The following is a 13629-nucleotide window of genomic DNA, read 5'->3' as shown; positions in this document are numbered from 1 at the left end:
TATAATGGCATCCCCAGCAGGGGAGCAGTGGTGGCGCACGCCTTTAATCCCAGCACTTGGGAGGCAGAGCCAGGTGGATCTCTGTGCGTTCAAGGCCAGCCTGGGCTACAGAGTGATATCTAGGAGAGGTTCCAAAGCTACACAGAGAAACCCTGTCTCAAAAAAAAACCAAAATAAAATAAAAAATAAAAAATAAAAATAAATAATGGCATCTCCAGGTCATTAACCTTGCAGAATTTTCTGTTCCCACATGCATCTAATGTCATGACTTATCTAAAAACCTCATATAAAGACAAAATGAAGAATAAACCCTATTCTGAGGGAAACTCCTAATCCATTCCAGAAACCCTCCACTTTCTCTTATAGCTTAGTTCATGAACAATCTTCCCCTCCATTAAGCTCACTGGTTGTAAGATGTGCTGCCCAAACTCACAGGACTCACTTGGAAATACTTCCACTCTTCCCTTGAGTGTTGATGTTTTGCTTGGTGTTGAAAGCGCTCTCCTAGTTCACAATTCTGTCTCATCTCTAGATTCCCCCTCTGATGGTGACAAGAATGTGGAAACACTGAGTAGTATTGGCCCTGTCCCTCACAGAGACCTCCTTAGCCCTCACCACCAATGACAGTTTCACAATGACTTTGACTGTCATGCTGTGGTTACAGCATATTAGATGGTAAAGGGACATCATAAGAAGTGTCCACAGTGATCAAAACACCTATGACTTGGACCACACACAGTGCCGAAGTCATCATTCTGGAGAGACTTGCTGTGAATCATTAATGTGCCCAGGTACTATTCAATGTACATGAAGGGTCCAAAAGCTTGTGTGGATTTCCCTGTTGTATTTATTGTATCTTGTTGCATTGACTTCAATGCAATTAAATATAAGTGGATCCTAAACAAGATGCTAAATTTCTACCTCATCAATAATAACAAACATGTAATTCTTACCCCCAGGAAAAGCAGGCAGTTATGGATCCACTCAATATGAGGAGAAAGAATGCCCCTGGCAAGTCAGGCCCTCCTGGCAGTTTTCCCTGGAGTATAGTCAGAGAGCTTTCAAAGCATCAAGAAGATGTTTAAAATATAAAAGTAACTCGGGCCTATGAGACCAAGAGGATCTGGGACAGAGGAGGAAAGAGATCATTCAGACTCCTCCATCCTTGTGTGAAATGCTCTTTTATCCAGGACAGAAAAGAAAAGTTCAGTCATAGAGAGCAGGCTTCTGTTGGTCGCCAAGAACTCTTGATATGAAAAATGAACAGCTTCCTCGAACCTCCCAAATGCGTAGTTCCAGGGTAGAGCTGAGTAGCTTAATGTGCACCTATTGCATGAGCGTGGATGGAGCACTAAGCCTTAGCCTTAGCCTTGTAATCAGTGTGAGAGTGATGGGTAGGTATAATATATACTTTACAGCAAATGGTAGGTAGCCTAAGGGCCTTGAGGCTGCATTTCTGCCCTACTTCTTAGAATCGTGGATCATGGGTGTGGTTGTAAATGAGGTTATAAATGCTCACTGAGTCCAAGTTACATCTTATCTGTTTTTATTGCTCACAGTCTAAAAAACCTCAGTTATAACTGGAATGGCTAACTATGGGTGGACTCCGGTTCCAACCAGCAACCAGTACCCAGAGAACTTAGCACACAGACCAAGAAGGGAAGGACATGATAGGGAAATAAAAACTGGTCACTAGTTGATGCCTTTGTGAGAGGCTTCAGGAGCTCTTCATCCATCAGTTCTGTGGTTTCCATCTGAAATCTTTTCCTTTGAAGTAATCGTGCTTACCAGGTTCTCCACAAAATGGCAGTCACCGAGGAAGAAAGAAGACCATTAAATGTTGTCCAGGCATGGTCAACAATAATACTGTTTTCTCTATAAATGAAAGATTTTTTTTAAAAAAAAGAAGAAAAGGCAGAGAATACAGAAGTACAAATTCTTAGAAAAAAAATCTGCCTACTACCACAGCCTTGGTGAAGGAATTCAACCATAAGGGGGACATGACATGTTTTCTTTCATTTTGTCTAGCTAAGACAGTTTCTTCTTTCCAAGGTCACAGCATCCTCAAACTCAGGCAAACCTACTGACTTAAATTCCTGTCACTATAACAAAACACTGAGAAAGCCACCTCAAGGAATGAAAGTTTTGTCTTGGGTCACAGAGCACTGGGATCTGTAATGAAGCAGTACATCATGGAGAAGCCCAGGGTAGGGACACTGTCTCCATCATGACAGCCAAAACCCAACGAGAAAAGCAGTAAGGGCCAAGGCACCCTGTATTTCCTTCAAGGATGCACCCTTAATTTCCCAACATCCTTCCACAGTTTATACCTCCGAAAAGTTCCATCTCCTTTCTACAGCACCATGGAAAACTAGATGTTTTAGCATGTGTGCCTCTACAGGATATGTAAGATCTAAGCCACATACACATTGTATTTGAAAATAAATTAAGGAACAAGAGTCCAGGTACGCAACAAAAGTACCAGGCATTTCAGACCACATTTCCTATGGACACCATGCTTCAACTGTAGGAAACAGCTTCAAGGCCATTAAATATTGTAAGATACTGGCTTAGACTCCACATTTGCCTAGCATCCTATTGGGGGCTACAGTTGGCATTTTTTCTGCCCGAAACAAGAATGGTTCTGACTCCATGAATGAACAGCCCTGAAGTCAGTGGCAGCATGGGAGCATCCATACAAGCATGAGGCTAGACGTCTTCAATTAATTTTCAAAGAATGTTTGTATCCATGGAGATATAGTCAGAATTTCAGGACTTGGCTATACTTAAAGCTTCGTTTTTTAAACCACATGTTCTTCTTTAATTTTTTTTTATCACACAAAAGGTACACAGAGTAGAAACTACACTGAGGCCCGTGTCTGATCCCTGCTCATAGTTCAGCAGGGGGCATCTTCCAAACCAAGCTCATAAAGTAAACTACACATTTCACAAGCACCGTTCATATTTAATCACAAGCACTGTGTCTCTTTTTTTCTGATAGATTCTATCTTAATTTTCTTCTGTAGCATTCAAAAAAAAAGAGCAAATGAAACGCATTTATAAAAATTGTCTTCAGCCAGGAGGGTGGGGTGGGGTGGGGGAGGTGCACATCTTCAATCCCACCACCCGGGAGGCAGAAGCAGTGGGATCTCTGTGAGTTCAAGGCCAGCCTGGTCTACAGAGTGAGTTCCAGGACAGTCACAATTGCACAGGGAAACCCTGTCTTGAAAAACAAAACAAATTTTTTTTTCTTCAAGCATTTTGTTACTGGAGCTATATAACTTTCCCACACTGACTAGTTTTCCCAAAGACAGATTACATTCTTAAAAATATAAATACATCTTGGTTTCTCCAGTGTGAGCCAGCCATTGTTAGACTATACAGAGCATATCCTGTAAGCCAATCTAATAAATCTCCTTTAAATAGTGTGTGAATGACTGGGGAGCTGCCCACCTGTAATCCCAGGGTGTAAGAAACAGAGACAAGGACCCCCTCCCCCAGCAAGCTGGCAAAAGCTCTGAGTTCATCAAGGGGTGCTGTCTCGGTATACAGAGAGAGTCACACACACACACACACACACACACACACACACACACACACACACATATATATATATATATATATATATATATATATATATAAATGACACCCAGTGTCAATCCCAGGCCCCCACATGAACCTGTGACCACATGCACCCACACAAATGTAAACAAGTATACATACCCACCTACCACACACACACACACACACACACACACACACACACACACACACACACACGCTGTACACGCACAACATATGTGAATACTATCAAAACCTAACAGGGTCAAATTTCTTGACAGTGTCTGGGGTGGTTTGAATGAGAATGGCCCCCAAAGGCTCAGATAGTTGAATACTTGGTGGCTAGTTGGTGGTACTGTTTGAGAAGGATTGGGAGGTGTGGCCTTGTTGGAGGAAATGTGTTATGGGGTGGGCTTTGAGGTTACAAAAGCCCATGACATCCCCAGCATCTCCCTCTCCCCTCCCCTGTGCTTTGGGTTTATGGATCAGATGTAAGCTCCAGCACATGCTTACCTGACTGCCTGCTGCCACACTCCCTGCCATGAAGGTCACAGACTCAAACCCTCTGGATCCATGAGTCCCCAAATGAAATGCTGTCTTTTATAGCTTACCTTGACCATGGTGTCTCTTCACAGCAATAGAAAAGTAACTAAGACTGAGATAGTGTCCATATGTAAAACAGCATATTAATGCTTTCTGTCTCTACAGGCACAGATGATACTGTCTATCATACATGTGTTCAGTAAATAGTGATTGTCATCTTCGAAGACTGCCATGCTAAAGTTTTCCATTCAAAAGCAGGGTGGAGCCTGTTGATGCTGAGAACACAATGGCGACAGTTAGCCTGAGCATCATCGTGTACAGTGTGGATTTCATACACTTTCACCCATCAACTCTACGAGGCAGATATAATAGCACTTTTATATTGGCCTTGTATTGCTGCCATAACTGCACATTTAGAGGGGTGGCCAACACAAATGTATTATCTTATCATTCTGCAGGTCAGAAACCCAATAGAGGTCTTACCAGGCTAAAATTACGATGTCCCAGAGCAGTGTACTGGAGTTAGAACGGAGAATTTTTTTGTTGCCCATTGAGGTAGATGGCAAAATTCAGTACCCAGCAGTTGTAGGACTGAGCATCTCTTTTTCTTGCTGTATCAACTGGGTCATTCCGGTTCCTGGGCTGTTACATTCTGGAGTCTTGGACTCTCCTTCCCGGAAAGCAGCGTCATTAAGGCGGGTCCCTATCATGTTCCAAAAATCTCCTACTTCGTGTGTATGCATTCGCTTTTCTTGTTGTTCTGACTAACTCACTGATAGAAACAACTTCAGGGAGGGTAGATTCACGTCAGTTCGGGGAGTAAGAGGTTCAGGCCATCACGGTAGGGAAAGGTTGGTAGACTAGCATGGTTCCCATTGTGGTAAGCCAGGAGGAACATGGACGAACACCAGCATTTTCTACTTTATTGCTTTCCGCTTTTATTCCATTAGTTGCCACCTCTATCTGGGGTTCATCCTCTTCTTTGGGTTCGTCTTTGCCAGAATCACCCTTACAGACACAACCAGAGGGACACCTCAGTCTCCTGGGTGACTGGAAATCCAGTCAAGTTGCCAATGAAGATTAATTTTGACCAGGAAGAGGTCTCATTTTGAGAGTTCACCCAATTAGAGGCTAGGACTAGTTCAATAATCCAGGACAATTTTCCCATAGAAGTCTGCAAATTATATATTATATCTGCAAGATTCCTTTCATTGTGTTAACGCAGCACATTCTCAGGTTCCAAAGAAGCATACATAAGCAGTGTGGGGTGGGTATGGAGAATATTTACCAGTTGTCAGTAAATGTCAGTTTTATGGAAAGCATAAAAACCAAAAAATAAATAAATAAATAAAAGATGATGAGCATGAAATACACAGCAAAGAATGAGCTTAAACCTCAAAATCATTTTATTCTAATCGCATCAATGGTCTTCCAGTGAATTGGGTTTTGTCCAAAAGACCATATTGCCCTTTTTCCCTTCCTGCATGTAAACAAACCCATGCCTCCAAACCAAGTGCCAGGTGTGGCATACCTCCCCTCAAGCTGGTGATCAGAGGTGTCCCAGAACCACCACCACCACCACCACCACCACAACCACCACCACCACCACCCCCACCGACCATACAGGCTACTGTCATTGCTCTTACGTGCCCAGCAGAACGAGGTGGGAAAACCTTATTGCTGATAACACCACACACTGGTCACAAGACACAGAAAAATCAAGCCAGTACCGACCAGGAAGCTTCCTCCCTGCTAGCTATCTCTCCCTACTGGAAGGTGCTATGCAGGCCTCTTGGAATGAGGAGGCAGGAGTCGTCATCAACAGACTTACCCAGCTGTGAACCTGCGAACTCCAAAAAACGTTCACAGGTGCAATAGTAGCACAAGCCAGCAGCATAACCAACTGCTTTCTGCTTGGATGTAGGGCCTGCTCCAAAGGAGGAAACACGTGCCTGACACAGTACATCTGACCAAGAACCCTCAGGTGGGAAGCGCATGGGCACCAGGGGTGAACCTACTACTACTATTTTGCTAAGTGAACATTGTATCAAACTGCCCTCTGAATTAGTACATCTCTCCCCATAGATTAGTATAGCTCTCAGGCCTTCACAGAGACGTTTCTTTGTGCAGTGGAAGGTGATTAACAAAGAAACACAATTTATTTCAGTCCAAAGAATAAATGGTAGAGAAGGACTCAGCCACAAATGGGATATCTATATCACATCCCTTCTCAAAGGCACAAGGACCATGGTGAAAGATGGGGGAGGGAGAGGGCAGGGAAAGGCTGTAAGATCCAAAGATTGATCGGGAAGGACCAGGGAAAAACAGACCCTTCTAGACCTGATAGGACCACTGTAAGGACTCACGAACTTACAGCAGCTGTGGTTGCCTCCCCGCAAACCTGCACAAGATTAAACCAGCCATCATTCTAGCATGGAGTGGTAAGAGGGTTGGTTCCTGAGCTCCCACGGCTAACTGAGCTATGGACAGTTAGTCCGTGGTTTTGAAGGGAGAAAGAATCAGTTTCCTCTGAAGCTGTGGCTCAGGTAGGTCCACCACACTCCAGTGGATGGCTCCCTTCCCAGAAGTGTATGGAAAGAACAAATTGGAGTTAACGGGCTACTAAATTTTAAAAAGACAACAGAAAGTTGGAGGAGTAAGGAAGTGAATGAATCTATGGGGAATTAAGGAAATAAAATTCTCAAAAAAATGTTTATTTTAAAAAGGTAAGTTACAAGATTTATTCGCCTTTTATGGATTGAAGGTATTTGCGTAAATTTGTCAAAACATAAAGCAAGTATAGATATTATGTGTAAACACACAGTGTCTTGGTTAGATTTTTTGTCAACTTGACACATGCCGGGGTCTCCTAGGAAGAGGAACTTCAATTAAGAAGAAGCGCCTCCCTCAGACTGGCAGGTCCGTGAGGCACTTCTTGATGAGGACTGACGTGGGAGACAGCCTACTGGAAGCAGAGCCACCTGGGGCAGGGAGTCCTGGGTCCAGTAAGAAAGCAGGCTGAGTAAACCAATAGGCAGTGTTCTTCCATGCTTCCGTTTTAGTTCCTGACTCCAGAGTTCAGGCTTGAGTTCCTGACCTCCCGCGGTGATGGATTGTGAGTTGAGAGACATAAATGAATCTTTTCCTCCCCAAGTTGCTTTTGGTCTCAGTGTTTGTCAAAGCAATAGGATGCAAACTACAGCATGTCAATTTATAATAAAATATAAAATGGGGGAAAGGTGATGTTTCTGAGGAATAAATATAGCTTTTTCAGTGCTTCTGTACAAGAAGCCAAAGTTTAGCTGCATTTTGGCTGATTTGGTTCTAATTTCTTCTAAAGCATACCTGTTACCTTTTTCAGTAAATAGACATCTTTTTGGCTCAATTTGTTTAAAGGAAAATATCTATTTCCTAAACTGGGTGTGGTGGCACAATTTTTGGATCCTTAGCACTCAGGAGGCTGTGTCAGGAAGGTCACAAGTTCATGGAGAGTTTGAGAGCAGCCTGAATGACATATCTAGACTCTGTCTCAAGAAGACAAGTGCATCTTGATGCACAAGCAAGTCCCTGACAAGTGGAAGGCTAAGAGGTTTGTTACACTACACATGTTATATCAGCAGATAATTTTTCTCTGAATATACATTTAACAATTTGATATGGAGCCAAGCCGGGCAGTGGAGGCACATACCTTTAATCCCAGCACTCGGGAGGCAGAGCCAGGCGTACCTCTGTGAGTTCGAGGCCAGCCTGGGCTACAGAGTGAGTTCCAGGAAAGGCGCAAAGCTACACAGAAAAACCCTGTCTCGAAAAAAACAAAAAAACAAACAAACAAAAAAATCAATCTGATACGGATATGATTAATATTCATTTGAGACAAGATTGAATACTTTCTATTGTCTAGAAAATACAATATTTCTAGACTTGTTCTTGTTGGTAGAATTTAAACATGTAATTTAAATTTATTTTCACATAAGAAACAACCAGTAGATATCTATTAACCCAATTATTAAGTTGAAACTGTCTCTTGGCAATTCAGAGAAATAAATTATTGAAAGGCAAATTGTGAATCACTGGTTATATTCTGAAAACAGTCATGCTCCTGAAATATAGGCAATTTCTAAGAAAATGCATAAAGTTCTCTTAAACAAAGGAAAAGCAGTAACGTTAGGTTGGTCATACACAGAGATCACAGAGCATGCTCAATACCTGGCCATGATCGGTTGCTACAAGAATAGCATTCAAGCATTTTTATTGACAAAGCATGGTGGTGCACACCTTTAATCTTGGCACTCAGGAGGCAGAGGCAGAGGCAGGGCAATCTCAAAGAGTTCAAGGCCAGACTAGTATACACAGAGAGCTCCTGGCCACCTAGGGCTACATAATGAGATCCTGTTTTTGTTGTTGTTTGTTTTTCTGAGACAGGGTCTTACTGTGTAGCTCTGTCTGTTAGGGAAGTCACTCTGTAGACCAGGCTGGTCTTGAACTCACAGAGATCTGCCTGCCTCCGCTCCTGAGCACTGGGGTTAAAGGTGTGCACCACCATACCCAGTGAGACCATTTTAAAAAAATACTAATAAATGTAAAAGTTGTTTTTTTAATTGAATCCCAAGTCTTAATATACTTTATCTTGCTGTAGCAGGATGTCATAAACTTTACAGAGAAAACAAATGCATTCTTACAGTTCTGGAGCCTTGAGATTCCTGCATCAAGGTGGCAGTCTCTGGTGAACTTCTTGCTACATCACCCCATCACATGAGGAGAGCCAGATGGGTGTGCTCAGGAGAGGGGGTGTTACCAACTTTTAATCCCAGCACTCAGAGGCAGAGTTACTCAGATCCCTACGAGATCAAGGCCAGCCTAGCCTACATAGCAAGCATTAGGCCAGGCAAGGCTACAGAATGAACCCCTGTCTGAAAACAAGGAGGGGCCAGGTGGTGGCGCATGCCTTTAATCCCAGCACTGGGAGGCAGAGCCAGGTGGATCTCTGTGAGTTCAAGGCCAGCCTGGACTATAGAGCAAGATCCAGGACAGATGCCAAAACAACAAGAAACCCTGTCTCAAAAAACAAACAACAACAAAAACAAAAAACAAGGAGGAGAGGGGAGGGGACAGGAAAAAAAAAGAGGACAAGTTGGGGCCAACCTCACTTTTATGACAACCCCCTCTCACAGGAGCTAACACAGTCTCAGAAATCAGAAATCTATCACTCCATTCTTGAGAGCAAAGCCCTTATGAGTTAATCAATTGCTATAAGGATTCAGTTTTTAACATATAGTTGTAAACTGCAAAAATAAAAAAAAATCAATAAATAAAACTTGGTTTTAAAAGTCCAATAATGGAACTTTGAGGAGATGTAGAACAAATAGAGATATTAAAAGCGTTTAAGAAGGAAATGTTAAGGAAAATAGTCTGACATCAGTATCTAGTCTGAACTAAGTGAAAAAACATACAGAGAAACAGAAGTCTTTCGGTCTCCTGGGTTTGTAACCATGAAGGCAATGCAACCTAATGCTTGGTTGGCTCTGGAGCCAGACATTGTTTGAAAGCCTGGCTCTCCTGTGTAACAGCTATTTACTTTAAGCCAGTCACTTGCTAGTTCCAAACCTCAATTTTCTCATAAAATGAGGATGGAAATGTTATCCACATGCTGGACTTGTGAGAATTGAGATGATAGATAAAAATCGACACAGTGTCTGACACATTGGCAACACTCGGCTCTTCCTTATTGTTGTTATGGTTATTGAGAACAGTGGGCCATGGAAAGAGAAAGAGAAAAGAAAAGGGAACTAAAAAGAAAAAATTATTAGGGCATTGTAAATGATGCTGGCTTTTTTATGATCACACAAGCTGTGTTGTTTTAAAAGGTAATAGAGCATAAAATGTGTGATCTAAACCTCTCTCCACGATGTGTGTATGTCCTGAAGTCCACCAAGGGCAGAATCTAGTCAGGGCCAAGCTCTGGAGACTTGAGGTCAAACATCTTTGTCCATTCAAGCTGTCTGCTGCAATAGATACGCTCCTCATCTGAGCTGTCCAAGTAACCAGCGGCTACCACTGATGAGGACCACTGAGGAAGTGATGTTTAATTCCACTTAGGTCATTTTATTTTATTAACTTGGTTACTTTAAATGTAACTCTAATGGATCATAGATGGTTTCCTGCAGGTAGCCATTACTACCTTGAACAGCACGGCACCAGTTACACTCAAGAGAAACAATGTTCAGGATATAAAGGGACCCAAAATGCAGATGAACTGGGTATCGCTGGAGACAATGAGGATATTCGTAGAGATTCTCCAAGATAGATTAGAACAGCCAGCTGGAGCTACAATTGTTTTAGGGCTGGAGAGCCTGGCTCCTAGCTCTAAGCTTCAAAGCTACCTATGAAGCATACTTCCAATGTTCAGTAGTTTACTTAACTAGGAAGGATTAATAAAAAAAACACATCAGGCAGTAAGAAAATAGGTGGGAGAGACTGAAGACAAAATACTGTCTTCCAGCCGGGAGAGAAGTTGGGGTCCATCTGCATTTTTCAGCTCTGGTCTGTAGACGTTAAACCAAAAGGAAGAAGCTCGATTTCATTTCCTTCCCAACCCCACATATGTCTATTCTTCTATTCTGCTTCCAATTTTAACCCTTTATTAACTGCATCATTCATCCATCTTCTTCTGCAGTACCAACAGCCAAGAAAGTGGTCTGGGCATTCCAGAAGCCCATTGGCCTTCTGTGTTCTGGCCTGTGGCTGTATTCTATTCATGCTTATAGCTCCATTTCCAAAACCCCTCGAGGCTCAAATCATACCAAATACTCTTAGTTCCCCACCGCCCAAAAAACTCACATTTAAAAAAAAAAAACTTTTTGTTGTTCTGGGAATGCTCTATAAACTATCCTTTTTCTGCTTGCATTTGATGAAAACAAAAATGTTAAGTAACCTCTAGAGGTTTTGTTACACAATGCAATCAGTATTCAGTTTTAAACAAAAGCACAAAAAAAATGTTGAAATAAAAATCTAAGTTATACAATGATACAGTCTAAAATAACTAAAAACAAGTAATAATAAATGCTAGCTTTTAATGCATTGTGTCACACACAACACAATCCCCTAGAACCAAGAGATGATTTGTTGATCTGATGATAAAATAAACATATAATTTCAGAACTAGGTGGAAAGCCTCAGACATTTTTTCCCCAGTTACCTATTTTATTTGACAAGCAAGGAAAATGAAACAGAGAAATACAGTTCACTGCTTAGGATCATGCAAGATGTCAGTGGCAGCTGCTATCCAGTGCTATTTCTATATCCCATTTCTTTCTTTTCCAAATGAATCACAGCACTCCAGGGTAATAATTACTGCTGCCGTGCCTTTCCTATCAGGAAGCTGCCCCCACACAAATCAGGCCAGTATTACCAGGGTGAAGACAGCCAAATGCCTCTGTGCTAGGATCCTTCTTTCAAGGAAGGTAGATCTTCACCACAATTCCATCTTTCAACATCAAAGTGCCTAGTAGCATTCATTGTTAATTCACCCATCATCATACCTGCTCTTGTCAACATCCACAAAGGTTATTTCCTCCCAAGTCTCTTAAAAAGATAGAAAACAACAATACCCCATATGACTATAAAGTATCCCAAAGCCCCAGAAAGGAATAACAAGAAAATAAGACCTAGAGTCAGGATTTTTTTTTATACCAGATAAAAAAAGGAATCAAAACTACAATACTAATCTATTAGTAGCTATGGTTACACTTTTTGGAAATTAGAAAATTCACCCCATACATATGGATCGTGTGATACATCATATTTGACACATTAATACTTATGTTTCTTGATGTGTGAGAATTAAACCCAAGACTAAATATTAGTTAGTTTTTATTCTGTCTTAAGTTGAATTTGCTGGTAAGAGATGCTAAAGTGTGTATTTGCGTGCAGGGATTTTTTGATGCTGTGTTCACCAGAAAAATGGTGAGAGAGAGAGAGAGAGAGAGAGAGAGAGAGAGAGAGAGAGAGAGAGAGAGAGAGAGAGAGAGAGAGAGAACAGGAAGGCAAAATTTGTTGAGTGAAAATGAAGATCTACAAGTTTATATAAAGGTTTCAGCAGATCTCATGGCCAACTCAGGGGCTGACCTGTTGTGCTCATCTAAATAAGGACTGGGTCTTTTTACTGCCGCATGGGCCAAACACAGTCTTTGGGCTTCATAGAAGGAAGAGGTATAATTCAGATGAAGGAGATCACAAAGATTGGCTCACGGGTGCACACAGCCTTCAACGCTCACAACAGCTAAAACAAGGGCCTTGATTTTGGGTGGGGACCAGGGTGGAGTACCACTGCACAACTCGCTTCATGTAGTGTCATACACACACACACACACACACACACACACACACACACACACACACACACACTGTCAGGGAACAGGCTCTCAAGATTCAGGATGGCAACTTCCTAAAATAATCTTGTATATCAGAGGATCTGCTTCTGACACCTGAAGACAAAATACTGTCTTCCAACCGGGAGAGAAGTTGGGGTCCATGTGTGTTTTTCAGCCCCTGTCTGTAGATGTTAAACCAAAAGGAAGAGGCTTGATTTCATTTCCTTCCCCTCCCCCCATGTCTGTTCTTCTACTTGGCTCTCCTCAAAGCCATGAATGGTATTCACTGTCTCCTTGTCCTGCCCATTTAGATTGGCCACATTGACAGCTAATGCTTCTGTTCCTATGTGGCATACTGTTGAGGTGACTCACACCTTTGTCTCTGAGATACCTGAGCCACGGGGACATAGCTCTTCTGAAACATTGCAGCATCTATCAGTTTGCCATTGGGAATGAGCAGCATTTCCTACTGTGAAATATCTTGCACCTAGAACCCAAAGACATCTACCAAGCCGTATGTTCTCCTTGGTAGTGGGTGGTACAAGACACAGCACATTTTCTTTTACTTTGGAGAAGATGTTCTTGCATCTCTTTGGTGACTGGGCCCTCAAAAGCTTTGCTCTGAAGTCCTCTAAACCTTCACAGGATCTTCCCATATCCAGACATTATGGTATCCAAGGAGTTTCTCTGATGACAGATACATTCTCCATCTGTTCTTTCCAATATAATACTATGAGCTACATGTGGTTATTATGCAATTGAAATGTGCTGAACTTGACTGAACCTCAAAAAGATTTTCAATCTTCATGAATTTTAATTTAAATAGTCATATTAGTTGAGGCTGCAGGCTACAAGATTGAGATTTGTAATTCTAGGACTTGTCTGTCTCATAAAGTTTCTTAATATATTGCCGTTGCTCTGATTAACAGAGTATCAGCCATACATTGTTCTGATGTGGATATTTAGCCTAATATCCACACAGTTTGGTTCTTATCAGACTATATTATGACTGATCAATAAAGAATTAACTTTGCTCTTACCCAAACTCTAAGTGTGGACCTCATATGAAGAAGAACCATTGTTTAGCTTAGTTTGGTGAAAGGATCTTACTGTGTAACCCTGCCTGGCTTCAGACTAATGATCCTTCTGCTTCAGT

This window comes from Peromyscus leucopus, chromosome 18, assembly GCF_004664715.2.
Source record: "Peromyscus leucopus breed LL Stock chromosome 18, UCI_PerLeu_2.1, whole genome shotgun sequence".
In the NCBI taxonomy this organism is placed as follows: domain Eukaryota; kingdom Metazoa; phylum Chordata; class Mammalia; order Rodentia; family Cricetidae; genus Peromyscus; species Peromyscus leucopus.
This window is presented reverse-complemented; position numbering follows the sequence as displayed.